Raw genomic sequence first — 7,273 nt, 5'->3', positions numbered from 1 at the left:
GTCTCGAACTCCTGACCTCAGGTGATCCGCCTGCCTCAGCCTCCCAAAGTGCTGGGATTACAGCCGTGAGCCACCGTGCCCAGCTCACTGCATTTTTCTTAATAGCCTAAAGGCAAGCAACTCAAATGTTCATTAACTGATGAATGGATAAACATATGTTGGTTCATCCACACAGTGGAATGTTGTTTAGCCACGGAAAGGAATGAAGGGCTGACATGTGGTGTGACATGCACGAACCTTGAAAACATACTAAGCGAAAGGAACCAGACCTCAAAGACCACATATTATATGATTCCATTTGTATGAATTTTCTAGAATAGGTAAATCCATAGAAGCAGGAAGGAGGTTCGTGTTTTTGAGGGGCTGGGGGACGGTGGGTAGAGATGACGGCTAAAGAGAATGGCGTTTCTTTTTCGATGACGAACGTGTTCTGGAATTAGATAGTGGTGACGGTTGCACAACCTGTGAATATACTGAAAAACTCTGAATTGTACTTTAGATGGTACATCTTATGATATGTAAAGTATATCCAAATTAAGAAATTCAAAAGCAGGCCAAGTGAGGTGGCTCCTGCTTATAATCCCAGAACTTTGGGAGATCGAGGCGGGAGGATCTTTTTTTTTTTTTGAGACGGAGTCTCGTTCTGTCGCCCAGGTTGGAGTGCAGTGGCGCAATCTTGGCTCACTGCCAAGCTCAAGGCAGGAGGATCTCTTGAGATCTCAGGAGGAGTAGGTGACCAGCCTGGCCATCTCTAGGAAACCCTAGCTCTACTAAATTACAAAAAAAAAAGAAAAAAAAAATGAGCTGGGCATAGTGGTGCCTGTAATCCCAGCTACTCAGGAGGCTGAGGCAGGAGAATCGCTTGAACGGGGTGGGGGGTTGCAGTGAGCCGAGATTACACCACTGCCCTCCAGCCTGGGTGACAGAGCAAGACTCCATCTCTCTCACACACACACACAAAATGCAAAAGCACATTTAAAAAGTGACAGGTAAAGTTTCATGTGGGAGAATCAGCTCAGTGACAAATTAATAATTATTGTTTGCTGCTCTGCTTTTGTGACTTTCCATTCGGGATGTATATTAGTGACCATGTGGGTCTGACCACTGGGCTCTAAATCCCAAATAACCAGACAGTTGCTATGCTTTGAATGTATGAATCCCTTCAACATTTATATGTTGAAACCTAATGAATGCAATAGTATTAAATGGGACTTGAGGAGGTGATTAGGTCATGAAGGCAGAGTCCTCACAAATGGGGTTAACGTGCTTCTAAAAGAGGCTTGAGGGAGCCCCTTGCCCCTTTGCTGTGTGAGGACACAGCAAGAAGGCACCATCTGTGAAGCACAGAGCAGACCCTCACTCCACACTGAGTCTGCTGGCGCCCTGATCTTGGTCTTCCCAGGCTACAGAACTGTGAGCAATACATTTCTATTGTTTGTAAATTATCAGGTCTAAGGTATTCTGTTACAGCAGCCCAAATGGACCAAGACAACAGCTGATTTCTTTTTCTTTCTTTTTTTTGAGACGGAGTCTCACTCTGTCACCAGGCTGGAGTGCAACGGTGCAATCTCGGCTCACTGCAAGCTCCACCTCCCTGGTTCAAGCGATTCTCCTGCCTCAGCTTCCTGAGTACCTGGGATTACAGGCCCGTGCCACCACACCCAGCTAATTTTTATTTATTTTTTTTTTGTATTTTTAGTAGAGACGGGGTTTCACCATGTTGGCCAGGATGGTCTTGATCTCCTGACCTCGTGATCCACCCACCTCGGCCTCCCAAAGCGCTGGGATTATAGGTGTGAGCCACCGTGCCCAGCCTTCTTCTTTTTTTGAGACAGGGTCTCACTCTGTCACCCAGGCTAGAGTGCAGTGGTGCAATCACAGTTCACTGCAGCCTCGACCTCCCGGGCTCAAGCAGTCCTCCCACGTCAGCCTCTCAAAATGCTGGGATTGCAGGTGTGAGCCACTCCGCCTGGCTGACAATAGTTGATTCCTTTCACATGTAGAAGTCTTGAGTTGGGATGATGGTTCTGTTTTGTAAAGTTGCCTGGGTCCAAGCTCATTCTACTGTGTGGCTACCTTCCCCGGGGGGGGGGGGTTGCCTTTGCTCATGGGGTAAGATAGTTCCCACTCTGTCGCAGGCAGCAGACAGGGGCAAAATGGAAGGAGACACGTTTACTCCTACTCAGTCTCATTGACAGATGTTAATTACATTGTCATACCCACTTGCAAGGGATGCTGGTGTCCCACGCGGCCGTGTGAAGAGTCCACCAAGCAGGCTTTGTGTGAACAACAAGGCTGTTTATTTCACCTGGGTGCAGGCGGGCTGAGTCCGAAAAAGGAGTCGGCAAAGGATGGTGGGATTGTCGTTAGTTCTTATAGGTTTGGGATAGGCGTACAAAGTACATTCTTCAGGGTGGGGAGAATATTACAAAGTACCCTCTCAAGGGCAGGGGAGAATATTACCAAGTACCTTCTCAAGGGCAGGGGAGAATATTACCCTTCTCAAGGGCAGGGGAGAATATTACAAAGCACCTTCTCAAGGGCAGGGGAGAATATTACCAAGTACCTTCTCAAGGGCAGGGGAGAATATTACAAAGCACCTTCTCAAGGGCAGGGGAGAATATTACCAAGTACCTTCTCAAGGGCAGGGGAGAATATTACCAAGTACCTTCTCAAGGGCAGGGGAGAATATTAGAAAGGGTGGGGCACAATATATCCTATCAGTTAGGGTGGGGCAGGAACAAATTACAATGGTGGAATGTCATCAGTTAAGGCTATTTTCACTTCTTTTGTGGATCTTCAGTTGCTTCAGGCCATCTGGATGTATATATGCAGGTCACAGGGGACATGATGGCTTAGCTTGGGCTCAGAGGCCTGACATTCCTGTCTTCTTATATTAATAAGAAAAACAAAACAAAATAGTGGTGACGTGTTGGGGCGGTGAAAAGTTTTGGGGGTGGTATGGAGAGATAATGGGCGATGTTTCTCAGAGCTGCTTCCAGCGGGATTAGGGGCAGCTTGGGAACCTAGAGTGGGAGAGATTAAACTGAAGAAAGATCTTGGGGTAAGGGGTAATATTGTGGGATTGTTAAGAGGAGCATTTGTCATATAAAATGATTGGTGATGGCCTGGATGTGGTTTTGTATGAATTGAGAAACTAAATGAAAGAAGGAGAAAAACAGGTATTAAAGGAACTAAGAATTGGGAGTACCCAGGACATCCAATTAGAAAGTGTCCAAGGGGGTTCAGTGTAATTATTTGCTTGGTTGGCGAGTTTTTGGGCTCTATCCTTGAGTTTTTTTATGTTGTCATACACCAGGCCTGATTGATTTAGGTAAAAACAACACTCTTCATTTAAAAATATACAGAGTCCTCTTTTTTTTTAGCAGTGAGTAAGTCGAAGCCTTGGTGATTTTAGAGGAAAGAGAAATGCAAGGCCAGCAGCTGTTTGTTAAAGAAGGATTAAAAACGGCTAGGAGACAGTGACTGAGATTGATAGTGTGGTGGAGATGGCTGGGGAGAGGTAGAGGGTGGCATAAGAACGGGAATGAGAATAAGAGTGAGTATAAAAGTAAAGAATAGGACTTCATCAGGGTGAAAGTATTGGAGGGTACCTTGCCACTGAAGACCTTCTGTCCACTTCAAGAGAGACTTAAGGGTGGCGATTTGAGGTAAAACCAGGAGCCACTAAATACCAAGAGCCTAAGAAACTGCTTGGGCGATTTGCCTAATAATGGCTGGTCCGTTATCACACTGTATAGAGGTGGGAAGGCCAAACCGAGGAATTATGTCTGACAGAAGGGAAGAAATGACCGCGGTGGCCTTCTCAGACCCTGTGGGAAAGGCCTCTACCCATCCGGTGAAAGTGTCTACCCAGACCAAGAGGTATTTTAGTTTCCTGACTCGGGGCATGTCAGTAAAGTCAATTTGCCAGTCCTGGGCAGGGGCAAATTCCTGAGTTTGATGTGTAGGGAAGGGAGGGGGCCTGAACAATCCTGAGGGGTAGTAGAATAGCAGATGGGACAACTAAGAAGTGATTTCCTTGAGGATAGATTTCCACAATGGAAAGGAAATGAGAGGTTCTAAGAGATGGGCTAGCAGCCTGTAACCTACATGGAAGAGGTTATGTAATGACAACATAATGGAATGGGCCTGTGAGGCTGGAATGAGATATCTTCCTTGGTCTAAGAACCATTTGCCTTGTGTGGGAAGAGATTGATAGGTGGCAGTTTCAGTGGAAGAGTAGGTGGGAGTGACCAGGAGAAGGAGAAAAACTGGCCATGAGGGACAGAAGTTGGAACACTAGCTGCTTCTTTAGCTACCTTATCAGCATAAGTGTTGCCCTGAGCGATGGGATCTGATGCCTTTTGATGGCCCTTGCAGTGAATGACTCCAGCTTCCTTTGGAAGTAAAGCGGCCTTGAGAATAGTTTTTATTAAAGAGGCATTAATAATGGAGAACCCTTGTGTAGTGAGGAAACCTTTCAGCCCATAAAACAGCATGGTGGTGAGGATATGGACGGCATATTTACAGTCAGTATCAATATTGACACGTAGTCCTTTCGCAAGAGTGAGGGCCTGAGTTAAGGCAATGAGTTTGGCTTGCTGAGAGGTAGTGCAGGGGGGCAGAGTGGTAGCCTCAATGATAGATGTGAAAGATACTATAGCATAGCCTGCTGTTGCTGGTGAGTGGTGATTAGGCCTGGTGGAAATGCCATCAATAAACCAAATGTGATCAGGGTGAGGAACAGGAAAGAAGGAAATATGGGGAAATGGAGTGAATGTCAGGTGGATCAGAGAGATACAGTCATGGGGGTCAGGTGTGGTATCTGGAATAATGTGGGAGACCAGATTGAAGTCCGGGCCAGGAACAATGGTAACTGTGGGAGACTCAACAAAGAGTGAGTATAGCTGAAGGAGCCGGGGAGCAGAAAGTATATGTGTCAGATATGAAGAAGAGAATCGATTTTGGAAGTTATGAGAACTGTAGAGAGTGAGTTGAGCACAGTTTGTGATTTTGAGGGCCTCTAAAAGTATTAAAGCAGCAGCAGCCACTGCACACAGACATGAGGGCTAGGCTAAAACAGTAAGGTCAAGTTGTTTGGACAGAAAGCTCCAGGGCACGGTCCCGGCTCTTGTGTAAGAATTCTGACAGCAGGGCCGGCCGGGCGCGCTGGCTCAAGCCTGTAATCCCAGCACTTTGGGAGGCCGAGACGGGCGGATCACGAGGTCAGGAGATTGAGACCATCCTGGTTAATACTGTGAAACCCCATCTCTACTAAAAAATACAAAAAACTAGCCGGGTGAGGTGGCGGGTGCCTGTAGTCCCAGCTACTCGGGAGGCTGAGGCAGGAGAATGGCGTGAACCCGGGAGGCGGAGCTTGCAGTGAGCTGAGATCCGGCCACTGCACCCCAGCCTGGGTGACAGAGCGAGACTCCGTCTAAAAAAAAAAAAAGAAGGGGGGGAAGGGAGAGATTGAAGGATGGCACCAAGATTGAAAGGAGAAAGAGGTTGAGGGATAGTGAGAGAGGCTGGAGAAGAGAGTAAAAAGGGGCCGCTTACCCGATTTAAAATTGGTGAGACGTTCCTTGGGCTGGTTGGTCTGAGGACCCGAGGTCATAGGTGGATCTTTCTCATGGAGCGAAGAGCAGGAGGACAGGGGATTGATCTCCCAAGGGAGGTCCCCTGATCTGAGTCACGGCACCAAATGTCACGTGCGTCCGTGTAAAGAGAACACCAAACAGGCTTTGTGTGAGCAATAAAGCTTTTTAATCACCTGGGTGCAGGCGGGCTGAGTCCGAAAAGAGAGTCAGCAAAGGGTAGTGGGATTATCATTAGTTCTTATAGGTTTGGGATGGGTGTACAAAGTACATTCTCAAGGGCGGGGAGAATTTTACAAAGTACCTTCTTAAGGGCAGGGGAGAATATATCATATCAGTTAGGTGGGGCAGGAACAGATCACAATGGTGGAATGTCATCAGTTAAGGCTATTTTCACTTCTTTTGTGGCTCTTCAGTTCCTTCAGGCCATCTGGATGTACACGTGCAGGTCACAGGGGATATGATGGCTTAGCTTGGGCTCAGAGGCCTGACACTGGTAAATGTAACCATTATTCTAGGTGGCTATGCTAAACCCAGCGTAAATCAGAGGTTCCATTATGTTGAGAGAGAAGGGGACAAAGAATATTGGGGGACAATTTGTCATCTCTGCCACTGAAACCACTGCTTCTCTGTCCACTACATTTTACCAAAGGCAGAGTGTCTTGCAATCAGCAGCCTCAAACGCCTCTTGGAATGCCTGCATCAGTTTGCTTTTGTGGCATAAAAAGTTACCCCAGGCCGGGCATGTTGGCTCACCTCTACCTGTAATCCCAGCACTTTGGGAGGCTGAGGCAGGTGGATCACTTGAGGCCAGGAGTTCAAAACAGCCTAATCAACATAGTAAAGCCCCATCTCTACTAAAAACACAGAAAGTAGCTGGGCGTGGTGGCTGGTGCCTGTAATCCCAGCTACTTGGGAGCTGAGGCGGGAGAATCACTTGAACCTCAGAGGTGGAGGTTGCAGTGAGCCGAGATCGTGCCACTGCACTCCAGCCTGGATGACAGAATGGGACTTGGTCTCAAAAAAAAAAAAAAGAAAAAGAAAAAGAAAAAAGTCACCCCAAGTATTAGTGGCTTGAGTCAGCAGTCATTTATTTAACTTATGGTTTGACGGTTGGCAAATTGGGCTGGACTCAGCTGGGCATTCTTGTCTGGCTGAGCTTGGCTGATCTTGGCTGGACTTGCTTGTACATCTGCAGTCTCTGGGTGAATCTACAGGGCCTGGCTGTGGTCATCCTGCTAGTGCCTCTTCATGTTGCCACAGCTGGACCCAGATCCCTCCCCATTATAAAGGCCGTGCGAAACTGACAATGTCATTGAGGAGTTATGTTTGGCTGATAGTAAGAGACAGCTCCCCAGATAACAATAGCTGTGGTGAACTGGAGGTTTGTTTTCTCACATGTAACCTAAAGATGAGAGGTAGGCAGTGCAGGGAAGGGAAGACATATCCCAACTGCCATCAGGAACTGAGGCTTCTAAGGCCATGTGTGGTGGCTCATGTCTGTAATCCCAGCACTTTGGGAGGCTGAGGCAGGTGGATCACCTGAGGTCAGGAGTTCGAGACCAACCTGGCCAATGTGGTGAAACCTCATCTCTACAAATACACAAAAATTAGCCAGGTGTGGTGGTGTGCGCTTGTAATCCCAGCTACTCCGGAGGCTGAGGCAGGAGAAT

This window comes from Mandrillus leucophaeus, unplaced genomic scaffold (assembly GCF_000951045.1).
Source record: "Mandrillus leucophaeus isolate KB7577 unplaced genomic scaffold, Mleu.le_1.0 Scaffold53, whole genome shotgun sequence".
In the NCBI taxonomy this organism is placed as follows: Eukaryota; Metazoa; Chordata; class Mammalia; order Primates; family Cercopithecidae; genus Mandrillus; species Mandrillus leucophaeus.
Note: the sequence above shows the minus strand (reverse complement) of the source record.